We start from the raw sequence: 22,326 nt of genomic DNA, 5'->3' as shown, positions 1-22,326 counted from the left end.
GAGAAGAGAGGGGTCTTCCCAGGAAGGGTTTCTGTACCAGAGCGGCCACAAAGGGAAGGGAGGACACTCCCTAACCTAAGATTAGGCTGATCGGCTAAAACGGTGCAAGAGTACAGTTTCAGCATGGAACAGAGAAACCTTCCTAACCCGGCCTAGATCAGGGCTAAAAGTCCTGAACTAGGCAAGGAAGAAGACGTATCGCTATCGCAGGAAAGTCGTAGACTATCCTAGCCATAGAGGTAGGCTAGCCTAACCTCACTCTCAGACGCAATCCTAAAGGGGGTTCATTCCTTTAGGGAGGACTGAGAGGCGATATAATACTCTATTAGACAATAAATCCCTTTACTCAGAAAAGGGATCAATGCTAAATAGAGGGAGTGCCAAGGCAGGGGATGAAGGAAGCATATAGGGGTCCTAAGGTTAGGTTAGGCTAGAAAGAATCACTGACTAGCCTATCCCCTATATGGTCCCTGAAGGCGAAAACATTTGCATCACTAGTCAAAAGTATTGTAAAATAATAATGCCACTATCTTCATAACTTAGTCTAGGATCACTGATAAATCATGCATGAACACTTGTATATAGGCTCCTGGCCTGGGGGCTATAGTAGCCGACTGGTATGAGGTCAATCGATGACCGATAAAAAGCGTCTAAACACGATATAAAAGTTCCTAGCTATGAAGACTAAATAAACTAATGTATTCGATTAGTATATAATGCCGGAAGCGTTGTTGTGGCTAACTAAATAAGACATGCAAAACAACAACGACGCCATAAAATGGCGGGTCCGGTAGAGGCACAGCTCTGCCACAAAACATCAATTATTTCGCGAAATAATATTTACTTTACGGCCAGAGCTTAATTAAACAATACTGGAACCTTGTACTCAACTTTCCAGAAGAAGGCGAGGCTGAAGGTAACGACATAGCGAAGATGCAAAGCGATAAAGTTCACACAAGGGAAAATCCGTCTAAGTAGGGCAGCTACTAAACAAAGGATAAAGACGCGCGTGACGTCATTAGAGCAATGGCGTCCGTTTGTTTACGTCTCGAGTATCAGTAGTAGCCACGAGTGAGATTAGCTGTGGAACGGCTCCCAGCTATTCTCAGCCCTTACACACCGAAGCGTTAACTCTGTTCGGGGTGGAGATAGCTATGTGGCACGACCAGACATGCGTGTCCCCTGTTGTATTACGATGTCTTAAAGGGAAACCTTTGAGATACTCGCTCCAGAAGTTAGAATTCTGTGATAACCTGTGGTTAAATTCTCTGGGAATATCTTAGTAGTCTTATACCCAAGGAAGCTACCAAACAGGAACCTTCCATCAGGACGCCATGGCTTGAGCCCAAAAAGATGTTATGTAAAAAGGTCAATTTTCAAATTTGTCGTTTTTTTTTTTTTTGCCTCAAAATCATAAAAACTGATAAAAGCCCTTAACTCTTCTTATAGAGGGGCTACAGAAATTATTTTGGTGTGTTTCCCAAGGTTTTGGGGGTCAGAGAATCCCCCCCCCAAAAAAAAAAAAAACATTCTCAACAATGTCAACTAATTACATCAGGCTGAAATTCAAGATGGCCGCCACTCTGGACGCACTAATTTTGACTTGGCTATATCTCCTCCATGAATGCAGCAAGAGAGATAATATTCGTGTCCTCACCCAGGTTCTTGAGAAGACAGCATCCAATAAAGGCAGTCTCAACAAGTCTGTCAGTAAATTTGGGGAAAGTCACATAAATCAACAACAGAAATGCTTTATTTGAAGGTTAGGACAATCATGAATGAAATACAATAAAACTGTACATGAATGTACAATATACTCATATGATGCAAGACTTCATTGGGAAAATTCACACTGTTGCTTTGGACTACAGAAAAAAGTTAACCTATGCTAGGTATAAAGTTTGATAGTCTACTTGGGTACCTTTGGGTCCACTTTTAATTAATGGAAAGGCAATTATTGGAAAAATCTTGTGATACAAGGGAGGTCCTTGGTCCTTCGACACTGAAATCTACCATCTTATTACTTGAAACTTTCTTAGTCCAAGTCGGGCCCACTATCATCACTTTCATAGTCATCATCAAAATTTCCATCACTTTCATTGTTTTCATCAGGGCTTTCATCATCAGACGTCTCATCATCGTCCATCGTCTCAAGTATATCAGCCATACTTGTAGGAAGTGCAGTTCCCTTGAAAGCCACAGGATACGATGGAATAACTGCTGAGATGATACTGGCCGAAAATGAAGTGACTTCCAGACTACTTGCAAGTTTGTTTTGTAGAATGTGGCATGAAGAGGCTAAACCTGATGAATGGGAGTTAGGAGTGTTGGTGAAAATAGCAAAAATTGGAGACCTGACTGATGGCAATAATTAGAGGTATAACACTTACATAAGTTATGAAAATATATAGTATGCTGGAGAGAATGATTGATGAATAGCTGAGATATGAACAAACAGGATTTAGAAAATGTAGAAGTTGCACTAACTAAATTTTCATTTTGAAACTTGCAGAAATGCGTAGGGTATAGAAATCCCATGTTGATGGCATTTGTGGTCTGAAAAAGCCTTTCATAGTGTGCAATGGCCAATTTTGTGGAGAGTCCTGCATTATTATGGAATTCCTCTTTAATAAGTAAATTTGATTAAGTCTTCATGAGCATAGCAAGTACAAAGTTAATTTTAAATAGAATCTTATCAAATAATTTCCAGTGAACAGTGGAGTACTCCAAGGGAATGTGTTGTCACCTAGGTTGTTTATCCCCCTCATGGATTTTGAAATGTGTAGAACAGTCATAGCTGGTGGAGGATTCGACAGGATTGGTGAAAAGAATTTAGCAGACCCAGAGTATGCTGATAATGCTGTCCTTGTTAGCAGAACACCATAGGATTTGTAATGCTTGCTTACCACACGAGGTTGGGCTGAAGATCAATAGAAGAGAGAGAGAGCTGAAGATGGCCGAAGCATGCAATGGAAGATGAAATATCATTGGAAGGAGAAAAGATTGAGGTAGAATCTAAGTATTTAGGAACAATGATCTCCAATACAGGGTCTTGAGAATTAGTGTTTAGTGAAAGATTGAAAAAAGCAAATCATACAATGGCTAGGTTAAGTAAAATTGCAAAATCAAATCGCCTGAAATTACACATAAAAATCAGACTATATATCAGTTTAGCGAGATTGTATTACTGTATGGACACGAATCATGGTATGACACTAAAACTATCGCCAATAGATTTAGTATATTTGTGAACAAGGCCCTCAGAAGGATATTGGTAGTTAAATGGCAGGACAGGATTAGAAGTGAAACTATAATAGAGATTACTCTAGTGCCATATGTGGATGAGATCATGTGTGGTAGATGGAGATGGTCTGGGTATGCTCTTTGTACTCCCCAAGAGAGATTAGTTAAAGCGTTCAGCTGGACTCCACAAGGGACTAGAAAAGTTGGAAGACTCAGGCCTACATGGCTGGGGTCTATGAAGTGCAAAGTAGGAAATGATGAATGGAGAAGGCCCTTTGCGTCAATAAGCGTAGGAGGAGATAATGATGATTATAGTGAAATCCTTTGTTAGGAATAGGGAGAGTGCAAGTACAATAGTCTTAATTTTTTTTTTTTTTTTTACAGGTATATCTGCTGTGAGGGTAGAAATCTACCGAGTGGCAACGTGAAAAGAAAATGATTGGATCTACTGCAATAATCCTAGATTATCTGTATTTCTGAATTACGGTCATTTCGCCCACATGTCAATTCGCCCACAGGTCAATTCGCCCACAGGTCAATTCGCCCACAAGTCAATTCGCCCACATATAAGAGTCAATTCGCCCACATATAAGAGTCAATTCGCCCACATATATTTAAAAAAAGAAATCCCATATAAAGAATTCCGTTCATTTTGTTGATATATTGTGCAAACGTACTCCTCAGCCTAATATTATGGTGAGCTTTGATGTAAGAAGTTTATTTACTTGTGTACCTATTAATGATGTCTTGGAAATTAAGGAAAGCTATGATGTTGATTCGATTCTCACTAACCTCAGTGCTCATTTTTATCATGTTATGTAACTAAGTGTAATTGCTACTTATTATATTATTATTATTTTTTTTAACCACCTCACTGTTTTGTTTTGTTTACTCTTGTAAAATTCTTTTCTATTAAATCGCCCTCGTCAACTTTTCTTAAAAGACAGTTACATAAATGTAGCCTAATATTCAGAAAGTAATAACCAAACAGTAGTTACAAAGAGTTAAAAAAAAAACTGATTAAAAGACAGTTACATACATGTAATATTCAGATAGTGACAAATAATTAAAGAAACTTTTATTAAAATATAGCTACATATATATGCAAGATTAAAAGAATAGTGTCAAAGAATTAAAAAGAATTTTTAAAAAAAAACAGCTACAGTACATACTGTACATGCAAGTTTCAACTGCGCACTGGGCCATTGAGATAAGCACACGCTTTCAGCAACTGATATGCAGATCTCTCACCCCTCATGTGTTCCTCCCAAAGAGTAAATATTTTACCCTGCAAGTCCCTATATTTTTTCCGCTGAATCCTTCGTAGCTTTTTTTCGGATACTAGCCTTATGTAGACGGATGTCAATTTAGCCTCTTTGTGGAGAAGGCTTACGAGGAGGTAAAACTGGAGGTTACATCTACCTGCAGCATGTTTGTTGAGGCGATTGTGCCAGCCTTCAATATCATTATTAGTACGGATTGACTGATAGAAAATACTCCAGCTAGAAGTTGGCCATAAGGAGTTGTGGATCCATGTTCTTGATATATACTGCATTATAGTTTGTAATTGGGCTGTGGCAGCTTGACGTGAGAGACGTTCAAACACGGGACCTATATCTGCCTCAGGCAGAAATGGAAGGGCCATCACTTTCCGCAAGTATTTGTATGTCCCGTCATCATGTTTGTAAGCATGCTGGAGACCAACCTCTTGAACCTATACGTAAGTATTTCAGAACAAAGAAATTAGACATTGTATTGTACACAAGAAAAAAAATCTGGTCACATTATGGTGATACAATTTGTTTTAAAACTACTATTCGACAGGTATATATAAAAAAAAAATCTGTAGGCAATTAGCTAAATTGACTAACCTTTCTCCATACAGCTTGCGTCCAATGGAATACGCATCCCTTGACCTTGGCATTAGGCAAAACCTCAGGCAAGACTTTCCACATTGCTTTCTCATAGTCGATTGTTATGTGTTTAACAGAAGGCTCATTTGGTAGACTAGTTAAAACTTCGTGGAAAACTTTTCTGTAGTCACTCTTCTTTCTCCCAGACATAATGACAAATAGTAAGGGGACTTGTTTTGCATAGTCGTCTGCCCTCACAAAAGCATTGACTGTCATCAGCTGTGTAAAAGGGTGCCTGCATAGCTTAAACGTGCTGTCAATGTACCATGACTTTGCCCTTGTTAGAGGTTTTATTTGTTCTGTTGTTGCAAATATCAAATGGCGTCGTTCACGAACTGATACGTCAGCTATAAGAAAGTCGTCAGGAATGTGATTTACATCTACCTCAAAATTCAGGTTTTTGGGTTCTGTCGGTCTTAAAATTTGTCTTTGTCTGTTTGCTGTTCTTGCCAAGTGCTCTGGCTTAGGCAGACTAGGACATGGTGCATTTCCTATCTCTTGTAGCAACACATCATCCACTATAGCAGATGCTGGTTTAAACAGATCTTGTGCTGCCAGTTTCTTTACCTGTAATGTTACTTTAGTGACAATATCAGAGCCAGTTGATGGTGAATGGTTGTGCAACACGTTGTTCTTTACATATTTTCCATTTCTCTGCGTTACTAGTGCCTTGCATGGGTTACTTTTAGGGCGATTAGTACATTGCCAGTAAGTTACATTGGATCGCTGCATTTTTTTGTTGTAAGTGTACCCATGACTGTCAACGAGCTTATCTCTACCACGCTGTGTGCCCTTCTCAAAGAGCTGGAATGTAAATTCACCTTCTGACTGCAGTTCAACATCTTGTATGGCTGGGTCGTCAAGTGAATCCTCTAGTTCCATTGGCAAGTCAGGTGGGTCATCAACTGAAGACTCTTGTTCAACTGCAGGGATGTGTGGTTCGTGTTCCATGTCAGGGGTGGATGGGTCGTCCACTGGATGGGAGGTTGGTTCGTCAGTGAAGGTACAAGTATTACAATTCCAATCAATGGAATTACCGGATTTCACAGCTGCCCAGTAATCAGCACGAGATACGCCAGTATTGCATTTCCTGTGTTGCCACCTCCCACACATGTCGCACTGCAGACCTTCTTGCCTTGCCCTTACAGGTACGAGGCACTGAATACAATCGTCTGTGCAGTCTACCATCTTGCCAGGAACTGTTTTAATTCTATGGTCATGGCCAATTACAATACATAGGTAATGAACCACCAAACAAGTCAGATAATTTAACTGAACTAATGAACCCTCCTTTCCTCCACACACATACACACTTCCATAGACTTTGTAAATAGTTTCATATGAATTAAGTTACGTAGCTTGTTAAGAGCCAGTTGTAGTTTAGATTCAGTAAACTTTAAATAGGCCTATTCCCCCAAATGTATATTTTCACTCTGACTGCCTTACTAAAAAAACATTTATTATTATTATTATTATTATTATTATTATTATTATTGTTGTTGTTGTTGTTGTTGTTGTTGTTGTTGTTGTTGTTGTTGTTGTTGTTGTTGTTGTTGTTATTATTATTATCATTATTATTATTATCATTATTATTATTATAATGCACACGCAGTTGTTGTTGTTGTTATTATTATCATTATCACCATTATCATTATTATCATTATAATGCACACGCACACACACTCTATTCCTTATCTTCCACCTCCTACCTCCCTCCCTCTCACCCCCCTCTCTTCTTCCTCCCTGCCAACTAGTTGCGTTTACCTAAAGTGACATACTAGAGCTATTATCGTACTTGTGGGCGAAATGACTTAACAGTGTGGGCGAAATGACTCCATGGTGTGGGCGAAATGACCTGTGGGCGAAATGACTCCACAGTGTGGCGAAATGGCATGTGGGCGAAATGACCGGATACCGTATTTCTGAACGACCAATAAAGAAGTGAGTGTTGTATAATTAATGGATTTTGACGAAGGAAAAATCTATTTCTGGGTAGAGACCTGTGACGCCCGGTGACACTCATTTCCTTGATGTAGTCAAAGGTGAAGAGGTATGTAGGTTATAGACACTTTTATTCTTGTGACTAAACCGATTTACTTGGTTAGAGTTGGTTTATGCATCTAGATTTTATTAAAAGTGGAAAACGGTACTGTAATCCTTACTTTTAAGTGATTGTGTACGGAATAGCAACTGATTTGTTGGCATTAACAGCCAATTGTCTTATGGAGAAAAATGTATTGTTGTTGCTCTTGTTTTGGTTCTCATTAATTAATAAGTTATTGGAAAATTCTTGCTATAGCCACTTTTTTTCTCTTATAGATTGAAGTTTTCTTTTTTCACAAAATTGGCAGGACAAAAAGTCTTTAGATTGTTTCATTTACTGTACTATAAAAAAAACTGAGGCCCCACAATTGACATTCAGGTGTTTATTTTTCATAATTAACGTTCGGTGAATATTTATTTTAAAATATGTTGGATTTTCTATACAAAACAGAGCCCTTACAATTGACATTCAAAGTTGTCAATTTTTACTTTGTTTATGATTATTTTCCTTACAGACTCATTAGGGAAGCTACAGCCATTAAAGACAAACATCTACCAAACAAAAAATTCCAAAGGTGTAAAACCCTGTCAAATTGATGGTCACTCTTGGCTAAAAAATTTAATTTATGCCATACTAAGAAATTGATTAGTTAAATTTAAAGACCCTCGCTATGAAAGTGAATCTCTATAGACAAGAGCTAGAGAGCTAATACGTAACCTAAGAAAACTTAAAATTTCCACTGTAAATCTCGCATAATAGATGCTGTGCACAAGAGATTTGGACATAGTTAAGGCAGACAAACCTCCATGGCCAACATATTGGGGTGACCACATTTGGGTTATGTTCGCTTCGGTAAATTTTCTAGTTATTTTTGCCCATCTGGTACTCTGTCATCTAGGTTATATCACTTACGTTTTATGGCCTTTTGTGTTATCATTAATTGTTATTAGTTTTTACTATGTTATTTATTTGCTTGCAAGTCCAATTTGGACCTACGAAGAATAGCGAAGTTTAGCGATTTAGTCTTAGTTTGTACTCGCCTCAGGAAGGCTCGATTTAGACTATATCCTTGTTTATTTGTTACGTTGTCGTTATTCTTCGTTCTTGGTTATTACAATTACTAAGAAAAAAGCAATCAATTTTATTAATTTTCTTGTTTTATTGTGTGATGTTAGTTTTTTTATTATGTAACCTTGAGAGCGAGAGCATAGAGTGCTCGTTTCCTGTTCTACAGATATGAGTTATCCCTTCTCTCGTTTTCTTTATTAGCTCGAGTAAGAGAGGTGAATTTCTCGTTCTCCGTTTTTATATGATCACGAGTTATTCAGGCCTCCTCTTATTATCAGAGTAGATGATAGTACGTTTAATGTTATACACGTTTTATTGATGTGGTTACTGTTAATATAGCTAACACTATTAATAGGTACGTTAGTGTATGAGTCATTAATTGGGGTCGTTTTATACCGACACCCTTAGCTCCGCCTTGAGTTATGCTCCGCTATAATGGATACTCATTGGGTGAGAATTAGTCAGATATTTGGAGTGCAACGGTGAAATCCAGCACTCAGACTCCGGCTGAGGCCTTTTGCACACGAACCTTTGTCATGTTTGATCACAATTACACCTTTACGGCCCCTTTTTTCATCGAATCTCCGGCTTCGCTGGAGATAACACAAACATTCATTGAGGTTAATGTTATCGAACCGGTGACGGTCACGATATCACGATGACGGGCCTTTGCTACCGGATCTCCGGTACAAACAGAGATCAAGCAGACGTCTAGAACCGGAGTTAACAATGTGATACCGATGAAGATTTCACAGTTTCATTATTACGGTCCCTTTTTCATCGAATCTCCGGCTTCACTGGAGATAACACAGACATTCAGTATTGGGGAATGTTGTCGTACCGCAGAGGATCACGATTTCACGATGACGGACATTTGTCATTGGTTCTCCGGTACAAACAGAGATCAATCAGACGATCAGAAGGGTATGAACCCTTTTCATGAATAATCACAATATCGTTATTACGATCCTTTTCATCGAATCTGCGGCTTAACCGGATATCGTACAGGCGATCAGCATTGAGGTTAATATTAGATTAACTCTGGTGTTCACGTTGTCACTATGACGGACCTTTGTTACCGGATCTCCGGTACAAACAGAGATCACTCAGACCACGGGTGGCCAATCTTTTGTTTTAGCTGTAAAGGAAAGGATTTAACATGAAAACAAAGTAAACTGTACTTACTTTAATGACACTTTGAATTTGCGTTGGTAATATTCATTAGCTATTCTTGAAAGTCCTAATAAAAATATATGAACATAACTACAGTATGCCTATATTTATGCATGTATTTAATTCTAACTATGTATAAATATGGATAAATATCCATACAACATCGTGTTCAAATAGAAATAAATTAATTATGCCTATATTTATGCATATTCAATTCTAACTGTCTAAATATGGATAAATATCCAACCATGCCATGAGAGGCTATCTACTGTTCCTTGAGACTCTGGTCAGTGAACAGATGAATCAATAGAATACTAATATCCAGTAACCATGTAACTATAAACCTCATCGGTAAGATAATGTTAGAGACTCTGGTCAGTGAACAGATGAATCAATAGAATACCAATATCCAGTAACCACATAACATGTAACTATAAACCTCATCGGTAAGATAATGTTAGACGCGGTTCTGAACGTCTTGAGTCGGGTGGCCAACCTATGGCGAATGCGCCAACAGTGTCACATTTCATGAATACAAGTGTCGCACTATACCCCAGAAGATAGTACATTAAATGACTTTTCTTTAAAATTGCTTTTTATGAGTTATACAGCTGATCCCAGCCTGTGAATAGGATCACTAACCAAAGTTCAAGGAACATCCAGACTTATGTCCCCTTTCTGTTACAGAAGGTTCGCCTACATGGTTCCCGTCAGGATGATGATGAATCTCTCTGGCCTGCAAGAGAGGCTCTCCGCCCTTGGGTATCAAGGTTGGGAAGGAATGCTCCATCTAGAGGTCCCTATCTCCTCGGAGTGTCCTCTCTAAGGTTGGACGACGACCCCAAGGACGGGCAGGTAGGTGGGGATGAGTTTTGAGCCTTCAGCTTTGCAATTACCTACGTCACTGACCTAGGACCCTTAAAGGATCCTGATGTTCATGTTACCTTGCATAAACCGTGACTGCTAAAAGCAACACATTCTAGGGAAAACCAAGGGGCTATGACAGAGCTCAGAGGTATGGTGGTGAGTCGGATCCGTTCAGGAACTCGGATGTCTCCCCCTACAGCCCCAGGCGTATCGAAGTAACCTCCTTCGATAAAAACAACGCATAGAGATTTGCCTTACATGTTCCATATATAGATGGTACCCTAAATCTGGATGGCATAGACGTCCTCCCTCTGGGGGACCTAGATTTTACTCCCAGGTACTAGAATTCCCATTAAACGGATTCGTTCGATTGAAAGAGATTGCCTTAGTTAGGTTAGACAAGGTACCGAAGGTAACGGTATTATTTCCTAAAGGGCAGGCCCGATCTGTCTGGACCAGGATGTTGTCAGTCTGGGGGGTACGATAATTCCAAGATCTGCCCTTCCAATTCGACCTACACGTTTGATGGTCTGATCGGGTTAGTTGTGGGAAATACGTTCTGTCTGAGGCCTCTATCAGACAGGAATAGATAGTCGGTTACCCACTAGTCATCACAGCCTTCCTCTGATTCGACGTCTATGCATCCGAATCCCCCTCATCAGGTAGTCTACCTCACTGATTCCCCAGGTACACAGCCCAACCCCGTTGGGATGTTTTGCCTGCATACAGCCCTAGATCCGAACCCTCAGGCTCCTTTCGTGGACACCAGAGAGGAAGCTACAGGAGTAGAAGACAGTTCCGCCATCGAGGCGGACCTAGGAAAAAGGGGGCTCGGAGAAGGAAAGGACCTAGATTCACTCCCTCACAACGCGGTGGTCCCGGTAGGGGGGAGACTTTACCACTTTCGAGACCATTGGACCTTCGGTCTGTGGGCTCATAGCTTAATCTCTAAAGGTTTGAGGTGAAAATGGCCACAAGGTCCTCCTCCTCCACTAGTGACCTTCTCCCAGAAATCCACTCCCATCCTGAAAGAGTACACCACAGGGTTACTCAAGAAGAAAGCAATCAAACGGGATCGATCACTGAAGTTCCAAAGCCACCTGTTCACAATTCCGAAGAAAGGCTTGTCAGATTCTCTGCGACAAGTTCCGGATGTTGACTAGTTCCGGATGTTGACTATCTCTCAGGTACGGACCTTACTTCCCCGTGGGACCGTCACTACCTCTGTCGATCTTACCGACGACTATTATCTTGCGCCTATAGCTCGAAACTTCTCTTCTTATCTGGGTCTCCGCCTAAGCAGGAAAGCCTTTGCGTTCAAGACATGCCCTTCGGCCTCAACATTGATCCCAGGATATTCACGAAACTGGGAGAGACAGTGTTAGAACAACTCAGGAACCAAGAGATACAGATCATTGCTTATCTGGCCGGTTGGCTCATTTGGGCCCGGCCGGCCATAGAAGGCAACAGAGCTACAAAGGAATTACTTTGATTTCTTGACAACCTGTGATTTCGGGTCAATCTCCAAAAGTCTCGCCTGCGACCATCAGGCCACTTAGAATGGTTAGCCATTCAGTGGGACCTTTCGAAGCACACGTTGTCTCTCCCTCCCAAAAGGTAAGAGGAATAGTTTCCAAGATCAAGAATTTTCTCAAACACAAACAGGTGTCCAAAGAGCCTTAGAAAGTATCCTCGGCCTTTTCCAATTCACTAAAGTAACAGATCTCCTAATAAAAGCCAAACTCAAAGACATCAATTGAGTTTGGAGAAAGAGAGCTACAGTACCTATAAGAGACAAGGTCCCGAAGATCCCCTCTTGTCTTGAAAATGAGACTACGCCCATGGTCCGAACTGAAGAACCTCTAAATCGGTTCCTCTACAATTCCCACCTCCACAAGTGACATTCCATAGAGCCGCGTCTCTAAGTGGATGGGGGGATTACTCCGAACATCAGATGTTTCAGGTTCTTGGTCACTCGCCATGAAACAGTCCCATATCAATGTTCTCGAAGCCATGGCAGTGTTCTTGACCCTGAAGAGAGAGACTCCTCCGAGGTCGACCCACATCAGAGTAGTGTCAGACAGTACAGACGCAGTACACTACGTCAACAGGGGAGGATCCAAGTCACCCAACCTGAATCAGATCCTGGTCACTATCTTCGCCTGGGCAACAGAAAAGAACTGGTTCCTGTCAGCACCTCACCTAGCGGGAGGCCAGAATGTGAGAGAGGACTCACTATCCAGGACGAAACCACTGGAGTCAGAATGGTCTCTAGACATAATTTCATTCCGGTGGATACTCAGGCTCGTTCCAGGCCTCCAGGTAGATCTATTCGCAACTCAAATGATTCACAAACTTCCTTGTTATGTGACCCCAACCCTGGACCCTCGGACTTATGCCATGGACGCATTACCCCGGGATTGGAACCATTAGAAGATGATTTCCCTATCTCCCCCAGTGAATCTTCTAAAAACTTTTACACAAACTACGCTCCTTCCGGGGCGCAGTGGCTTTAGTACCACCTCACTGGCCAAGAACAGTTGGTTTCTTCTCCTCCTCGAGTTGAGACTCCATCCCATCCGGATCCCGTTCCTCAAACTGACCCGAGTAATCCAAACTCGCTGTCAGATTACTCAAGGATAGCCAAAACTCTTAACTTTGTGGACTACAGGAAGTTGGCAGCTCGTAGAGACGCGAACATTGAACCAGAAAATGATCTCTTCATCGAATTGGACAAAAGGGACTCGACAATTAGCCAATATGATTCGGCCGTTAACAACTAGCAGATCCCCTAAGAGTTCAGACCATACTCGTATGTCCCCGCATTTAGCCATCTCTTTCTTGAGGTTCCTATTTGACAAAGGCCTAACAGTTAGCACTTTAACCACCATCAAGTCAGCTTTGAAGAAGATCTTCCTTGTTGGGTTCAACATTAACCTAGCTGATGCCTATTTCTCATCAATTCCAAAAACATGTGCTAGGCTTCGACCTTCGGTTCGGCCACAAAAGGACTCTTGGTCTCTGAACGGTGTTCTCAAACTTGCGATGGACACGGACAATGAATCCTGCTCTTATATCACTCTTCTTAGGAAGACTTTATTTCTAACGGCTATGGCCTCAGGTGATGGAACATCAGAACTAGCAGCTCTCTCACGAAACCCGGAAAACATAGATTTCCTCCCTTCAGCCGAAGTACTCCTTTTCCAGACAAAGCTTTCCTAGCTAAAAAATTATCTGTAAAATAGGTGCCCCCCTCAGAAGGTTATTCTTCATCCCCAGGATTTTTTCTCCGTGTACAGTCACTACTCTCAAGGCCCTTTTTAGCTAGAACTGCCGCCCGCTCGTCTGGACCCTTGGTTATCAGGGAACAAGGAGGTACTATTTCCATTCATGGTATCAGGCAACAAACCCTCTACTTCATTAAACATACTAATCCGGAATCATTTCCCCAGGCTCATGATATACGGACAGTAGATACCTCCAACAATGACTTCCAGAACAGGGACTTTGATGATTTTAAAAAATATACGGGTTGGAAATCCCCTATGGTTGTCAAACGCCAATATCTAAAGATCTTACAGGCCTTTAAATACCCGACGATGGCAGCGGGGAGCCTTATCCCTCCCCATTAATCTCTTCTTCTTCCTTTCTTCCATCTCTTCTCTTCTCCCTCCTACCCGCCACTCACACCACGTCGCCGCTCTCCTGGGTAGTTCGTTAGCCCTATGATATTTGCCATGTTTTATTCCTATGGTTTAACTGTTATTGTAGTTACCGTTCCTTTAATGTTTAGATATACTTAGACATGTAAGGTTTGATGCCTTTTGCGATTCGACACTCGGTTGGTTCCTTGTCGTCATAATTATTTAACCTTACGTTCCTGATGTCATTTGGCTGGTTGGTAATTGGACGATTACTTACTGTACATTATTATATCATATTATTGTCGTACATGGTGATTGTATTCTCCTCATTATGTTATTAATTTATTGGGCTTGGAAGGCATTCTCTGGTACATTTTCACCAGCCGTCACAGGTCGACCCAGAAAAGGGATTTTGACGAAGGAAAAATCTATTTCTGGAGAGAGAGACCTGTGACGCCCGGTGAAACCCTTCCCGGTTATTTTTGTACGGACCCACCCTTTCCTTGCCAAGCCATATGTTCTTGCAGAAGGATGACCTGGTGAGCGCGAGTGGTGGGTGTCGGTAGGGTAACCCAACTGTATTCTCTAGGGCCTGTCACGGCCCTCCCCCTTTGATGAAGGGATTATCTAAATGGAAGACAGCCTGTGAATAGTGTTTTACAAACGCCCTTGTTAGATATACGACACCAACAAGGTGCTCGCGCGAGGGTTGTAACCTCTGCATTCCATGCTTTTAATTTTCTCTGGTATATTTGGAAGATTTGTATCAGAAAAAGTACAAAGAAGGACTTTTTCACCGGGCGTCACAGGTCTCTCCCCAGAAATAGATTTTTCCTTCGTCAAAATCCCTTTAAATTTCACATCCCAATCTTGCTTACTACAAAATATTGTAAGCTTACATTGCTAAGTATGTTTTCAGCAGGTGTCATCGTCAGGAATTTGTGTTCTTGTTACAAAAGTCTAGAATTCAGTGAACAAAGAGGAAAAAAATCCGTTGAGGATTATGCAATCTCAACTGTGTAACCATAATTGATAGAAATATCACCGTTTTCCATGAAATACTAGACAACATAGGGTAAGAAACCTGCCTTGTCTATCCAGTGTCCATGTGAATAAATAGATAATTGAGGTCTGGGTTAACCAATTTTCATTATGCTAATATATTGAATATAAGAATTTTATATTAGATAATTTTTCAATTATTTTTTTTTTTCATTTCAGGGAATAAACTGCCTTTGTGACGTTACATCTTGAAGTTCTATGTGAATCAAGAATATAAAAAAAAGAGCTCGAGATGCAAATTTTTAAGGAAATCTATTTTGAATACTATTGCAGAATTAGGTAAGTAATTAACATGAAATAAGCCCCATCTCAAGAACAATTTTATTTGGAATGTAACTATACTTTTTGAAATGGGGTCAAAAGTACAGGTTCATTATTTTTATAGACTTTGGGAAAATTTAAAATAACACTATTTTAGAACAAAATTTAGTACTGTACATTAAAGAGAAGTAAATTTTAAAGTTTCAGTATCTACTACTGCTAGTTAAATCATATATATACCAAAGGCACTTCCCCCAATTTTGGGGGGTAGCCGACATCAACAATGAAACAAACAAAAAAGAGGACCTCTACTCTCTACGTTCCTCCAGCCTAACCAGGGACTCAGCCGAGTTCAGCTGGTACTGCTAGGGTGCCACAGCCCAACCTCCCACATTATCCACCACAGATGAAGCTTCATAATGCTGAATCCCCTACTGGTGCTATCTCCGCGGTCATCTAAGGCACCGGAGGAAGCAGCAGGGCCTACTGGAACTGCGTCACAATCGCTCGCCATTCATTCCTATTTCTAGCACGCTCTCTTGCCTCTCTCACATCTGTCCTCCTATCACCCAGAGCTTTCTTCACACCATCCATCCACCCAAACCTTGGCCTTCCTCTTGTACTTCTCCCATCAACTCTTGCATTCATCACCTTCTTTAGCAGACAGCCATTTTCCATTCTCTCAACATGGCCAAACCACCTCAACACATTCATATCCACTCTAGCCGCTAACTCATTTCTTACGCCCGTTCTCAACCTCACCACTTCGTTCCTAACCCTATCTACTCGAGATACACCAGTCATACTCCTTAGACACTTCATCTCAAACACATTCAATTTCTGTCTCTCCATCACTTTCATTCCCCACAACTTCGATCCATACATCACAGTTGGTACAATCACTTTCTCATATAGAACTCTTTACATTCATGCCCAACCCTCTATTTTTTACTACTCCCTTAACTGCCCCCAACACTTTGCAACCTTCATTCACTCTCTGACGTACATCTGCTTCCACTCCACCATTTGCTGCAACAACAGACCCCAAGTACTTAAACTGATCCACCTCCTCAAGTAACTCTCCATTCAACATGACATTCAACCTTGCACCACCTTCCCTAATCGTACATCTCATAACCTTACTCTTACCCACATTAACTCTCAACTTCCTTCTCTCACACACCCTTCCAAATTCAGTCACTAGTCGGTCAAGCTTCTCTTCTGTGTCTGCAACCAGTACAGTATCATCCGCAAACAACAACTGATTTACCTCCCATTCATGATCATTCTCGCCGACCAGTTTTAATCCTCGTCCAAGCACTCGAGGATTCACCTCTCACCACTCCATCAACATAAAAGTTAAACAACCACGGTGACATCACACATCCCTGTCTCAGCCCCACTCTCACCGGAAACCAATCGCTCACTTCATTTCCTTTTCTAACACATTCTTTACTACCTTTGTAGAAACTTTTCACTGCTTGCAACAACCTGGTTAAATATTCTTTTAAAAATGTTGATAAAGTAATTAATAATTGTAACAGCAATGGTAACCAAGGGAGGACGGCATTTTTTATCCATAAACATTATATAGAACATTTTAGTTCAATGAAATATAAAAGTTTTGAATAGTTTGATTTTTCATCTCTTTGAGAATTGTGTATAGTATATTCTATTTTGTAATGTAAAAATTCCGGTTTGATGGGTACTATACTGTGAAGTAAGCTAGAGAACTTAAAAAAAAAGTTTCCCCCAAATAACAATTTTGAAATGATCTTGCTTTGTTTATATCCAGGCCCAGGTAGTAAAATTAATAAAAATTGAAAAAATTGTAATAGTGATTTATTTTAAAATTAAAGCTCGATATTTAACACAACAGACAGTTATGATGTTTGTCTTGGTTATAGAGAATTATTTATTCTAATCCCTTGTAGTATCCTGTAGATCTGTGTAAAATGGCATAATCAACTTTTTTCTCATCTCTTCAGGAAATAGTCTGCAGATTACAAGCATGCTTCAGCCACTGAGAAACTGCTTACACATTTTAGCCATATCACATGTAAAAGGAAAAAAAGCTTTCGCATCAAGAAATGAGGTAATTTTTATAATGGCAAATTTTGCCAGACTGTAGTTTAGATGTATATTCAAGTTTTTATTGTAGGTTAACCATGAGGACAATTTAAAAGTGAGCCCAGTTTTAGAAAGGGATACAAATTAGTTAACACTGCTACAAATAGGTAAAATACTTCTCTCATCACATTTTCAAATTTAGCATGGTGCTTCTTCTAATCTAGTGCAAATAATCTTTGTCATGAGTGCCAAATAACTTGGATTCAGTAGAGTTCGGGGATTCTAGGTAAAATTCTAAAGTATCGGGTCGTTCAGTGCATGCATCACCATGACGGGAGATATTAGGAAGTCTAGTTTAGTTGGGTAAATAAAGAAATTTGCTGAACAAAGGCATCAGGTGGCTCATATCCATAGTTCAGTTCCTAGTTTCGTCCACATTTTTGGGCGATAGGAAATTATTAAGTGATCACTCAAAAATTTGTTAAATTAAGTTACTGTACTTTGCATTAGTTACATATCTGGATTTTTTGATGTTATACATCAATATATACTGCTAGAGAGTTAGGGTTTTTTTTGACTTGCCAGACAGTACTACATTGGATCCTTCTCTGGATACGGTTCATCCTCCCCCACACACCCCGAATAGTCTGGCCTCTTATTTATATATTCTCCTCTTTCCCAATACACCTGACAATGCTAAACAAATTTTTGTCACCCAAGGGGTTTCTGCACTGTAATTGTTCGATGGCCACTTTCTTCTTGGTAAGGGTAGAAGAGACTTTAGCTATGGTGAGCAGCTCTTCTAGGAGGAGGACACTCTAAAATTAAACCATTGTTATCTAGGGTATTGCCATAGCCCATGTACCATGGTCTTCCACTGTCTTGGGTTAGAGTTCTCTTGCTTTTTAAGGTACACTCGGGTACACTATTCTATCTTATCTCTCTTCCTCTTGCTTTGTTAAAATTTTAATAGTTTATACAAGATATTTGTTTGGATGTTCGTTCGTAAAATATTTTATTTTTTCATTGTTTCCTTTCCTCACTGGGCTATTTTCTCTGTTGGAGCCCTTGGGCTTATAGCATCCTGTTTTTCCAAATAAGGTTGTAGCTTAGCAATTAATAATAATAATAACAATAAACTTAATCTTGTGGCAGCGAGGGATAATTTTGTGACTTAAAACCAGCAAGTCAATACCTAAATAGGAATAGCAATGTTTGGCAAAACAAATTAATTGTAAATAGCTTTATGGTGTTTCTAATGAACTAGCTTCCATTAGGGTAGAAATTTATAGTTAATACATTTATTGAAGTTGAAGAAGTAATTATGGCAGTTTTGAATTTCTTAATGGCTTAGTTCTTGCCAGAATAGAATTTATTGGTAATAGAGAATTCTCTTATAGTTTCATAGATTTAATAAAATATTATACTGTAAATACTGTTTGGTATCACAATTTAATTATCATGGCATCTCTACATATTTCAAGACTGCTGGTTTATGGTTAATAACAAAATTGAGAATGTTACTGTTATTTTCAAGGTCGGTGGGTGTTAATGCTGTAAATTGTATTTTAGGGAAAAATTCTAAGAATCAGAAAGTGGCCTTAATTGAAGAAATGCAGATTGAAAGATAGATTGTAAATTAATGAATTTTTAAGATTAATTTCAGATAGTAAAAAAAAATATTCTCTATAAAGATTGATGAATAGCATCAATTACGCTAGTCTATTTTGGTTCATATTAGAATGATAGATATGCTTTCTTGCAGGTTATCTAAAAAGCTAACATGGGTCGGTTCTCCTAAATTACTCATCATAATAGTGTAAAAATGGTAAAAAGTAAATATCAAGGAAGGTTGAAAATGGCATATGAAGGAAGTGAAAGTGGTAATTTAGAGGAGTGGAAGTTGGTAAAAGAAAATTTTGCTGGGATTGCAAGTGATGTGTGTGGCAAGAAGTTTGTTGGAGGCAGCATGAGGAAGAGCAGTGAATAGTGGAATGAAGGAGTGAAGGTATAAGTGGAAGAGAAAAAGAGGGCTTTTGAAGAATGGCTGCAGGGTAATAGTGTAGAGAAGTATGAAAAATAGAGAAAAATGTGGAAGTAAAGCGCAAGGTAAATGAGGCAGAGAGGGCTGCTGACCTGAGGTGAGGTCAGGGATTGGGTCATTCATATGAAGAGAATAAGTTGTTGTTTGGGAAAGAAGTGAAGAGAGTAAGGAAGGCTGGCCCAAGATTTGAAGAGACAGTGAAAGATGGAAATGGACGGTTGTTAAAAGGAGAGGAGGCAAGGAAAAAGGTGGGTGGAATATTTTGAAAGTTTACCGAATGTTGAGGATAAGAGGGAGGCAGATATAATTGCTGTTGCAGGTGTTGAGGTTCCAGTGATGGGAGATGAGAATGAGAGAGAATACAATAGAGGAAGAGAGGAGAGCACTAGTTGAAACGAGAGTAGGAAAAGCATCTGGTATGGATGGTGTGAGAGCTGAGATGTTGAAGGACGGGGGTGTGATTGTAATTGAATGGTTGGTGAGATTGTTTAATGTGTGTTTTATGTTGTCAATGGTACCAGTAGATTGGGTTTGTGCATATATTGTACCTCTATATAAGGGTGTGCATGAGTGTTGTAATTCAAGGGGTATTAGTTTGTTGAGTGTAGTTGGAAAAGTGTTTGGTAGAGTACTGATTAATAGGATTAAGGAGAAAGCATATGACAGAGTTGATAGGGGAGCAATGTGGAATGTGATGTGGTTATATGGAGTTGGTGGAAGGTTGTTGCAAGCATCTACAAAGGTAGTAAAGCATGTGTTAGGATAGGAAATGAAGTGAGCGATTGGTTTCCGGTGAGTGGGGCCGAGACAGGGATGTGTGGTGTCGCCGTGGTTGCGACACAGAATTAATTGGTTTAGAGTTTATTTTGAATTTCCAAGTATAAATTAAGTAAAATGAAATTGTAATAGCTTACACGAATGGTTTCATGATTTACCAGTATTTTTAAAGCACAGAAATGAGATGTTAAAATTAGTCTTGAAAAAACTAGTCCTTAGGGGAAATTTTTGTGATATAATGGAATGTGGGTGGTAAAGGACACTTCTTCCCCCCCCCCCCCCCTTACTAGTCTGTTATTGTGACGTTCTACAGTAATTCTTACCCCTCTCAACTCGTATTGCGTTGAAGCATAATTTCTCATTCTATATTCCTTGTACACTCGACATGCTGCAAAGCATCACTGCGATCTTGACACTTAGACTTGAGTTATCATGTGTTGAATTTTGTTCTGATTTGAAGTTGGGATGATAGTAGGCTGTGTTTTAGACATTTGGTGAAAGTGTTTTAAATTGAAATTTTTCAAGTTTCAGGAATTAGTTCATTCTTATCCTGATTATTGAATAAAGGGACCCTATTGCTTCGAAAAGTTAGGGACAAACTGAGAACCTGAGCAATTTCTGTTAACATCACTTGATAAAGAACTAGTTAGTGTACATAAGTTCAAAGGGGGTTTATGGTTATTTCTGAGACGACATCTGCTTGCTTTATCTCTCTCGTCTATGCCTAATATACTTTTGTCTGGTATAATTTTTAGAAAATCTTTGTGTAGAATTCTTCCAGTCAAAAAATTAAGTAGCAATGTCCCGAGTGAATGATATAAAACACTTTTTTCTAGATAATTGCTTTTTATTTTTGCCAAGTATGATTTAGGCTACATGTACAAATACTACTACTACACATAGTACTAATGTTTACATGAAACTTTATTTTACAATCTTAAATATCAATATATTCTTACATCCAGCCAGATATATTTTAATTAGAAAAATTGAAACATTCGGTCAAATGTTATTTGCTCAGTTCCAGGAGATAATGATACTATTGTTACACATTTTGGACCTTACATCCTAATGTATTTGATATTAATGTCTGTGCACTAGGTAGGAAAGAAATTAGTTATTGCTGGTAGTTGTGGTTTCATGCAAAGCCCAGATTTAACTGAATGTAAAAGGCTACTTTATATAACAAATGTTAAAAATCTAGGCTTGAGAAAATATTGTCTAGAAACTGACCCCATTATCAAGATTGCTTTAAAACTGATATATAAATCTATGATGTTTCTAAGTTAAGGTTGGTTGCAATATTTTTTAACAAGTTATTTAAATTCTAATTTTTACAATGCCTCTTTCATTTCAGCTCTCCTTTTACTTTTGGAACCCCTACTCCATTCACGAGTTTCGGAGTGTAAGAAGAGATAGCAGAATCTGACGTTGACAGTACCTTGCAACCGAGAGGACATGGCGCAATTGTTGATCAACCTCTTCCAGCTGGACCAGCTCAACGGCGCTGGGCAACCCAAGGATGCCCCATTGGAGGGTACTGAGGAATTGGGCACGCCATTCTTGGTCATAAGGCCAAGAAACTTCACTTGCTGGTGTAGGTTGTCAAATATGCTGCCACCACCTTTATCAACACCGTCACGTAGAAGGCAGAGGAGTATCCTGCTGAACTAGAAGGAGGGGGTAACATGGTCCATAGCAGGAGTACTTCGGCCCCACGGCAACGACAGTACCCATACCTTTGAAAGAAGACCATAACCTCTCATCAGATGCCATGACTGTCCTGGTTGCTGTAAATGGCATCATCACCACGTGCTACAGAATATGTCTTCCACCACAGAAACTACAAGATGCCAAGCGTATGTTCCCAGTGAAGTAGCACATCGCCCACTGTCCTTCCCCACTTACGTTGTTAAGAAACTTAGAATTTCACCGGGGCTTCCACACATCTATTCTGTTCCAAGTTGCACCTCAGGAAATCTTGCTTCCAGGTCCCTGTGCATCCTGATAATATTCCTAAGATAGCTTTCATCACTCCAATTGGGGTCCTAGGGGTCCTGGGCCATCTACTTGTTTTCCAAGTCACGGGAAGAAACCTAGGGCTTTAACTATCAAAACGGGAAGTCCGAAAATTACTTCGAATTCATCATGTTAAATTAC

At 39.8% G+C, this 22,326-nt stretch overlaps 1 long non-coding RNA gene across 2 annotated transcripts; it reads left to right on the top strand.

Moving 5' to 3' along the window:
- Positions 1-7,077: 7,077 nt before the first annotated feature.
- On the top strand, positions 7,078-22,077 carry LOC137631730 (uncharacterized). 2 transcript variants are annotated; one of them, XR_011041939.1, is made up of 4 exons: positions 7,078-7,097; positions 15,174-15,293; positions 17,264-17,370; positions 21,524-22,077. It is a non-coding gene; the product is annotated as an uncharacterized lncRNA (long non-coding RNA). The 2 variants fall into 2 exon arrangements; XR_011041938.1 differs by having other exon boundaries at positions 7,078-7,206.
- The last annotated feature ends 249 nt before the right edge of the window (positions 22,078-22,326 follow it).

The sequence above is a fragment of the Palaemon carinicauda genome, chromosome 40, assembly GCF_036898095.1.
Source record: "Palaemon carinicauda isolate YSFRI2023 chromosome 40, ASM3689809v2, whole genome shotgun sequence".
Taxonomy (NCBI): Eukaryota; Metazoa; Arthropoda; class Malacostraca; order Decapoda; family Palaemonidae; genus Palaemon; species Palaemon carinicauda.
The sequence above is the reverse complement of the archived record's forward strand: the minus strand, read 5'-3'. Positions and strand labels throughout refer to the sequence as shown.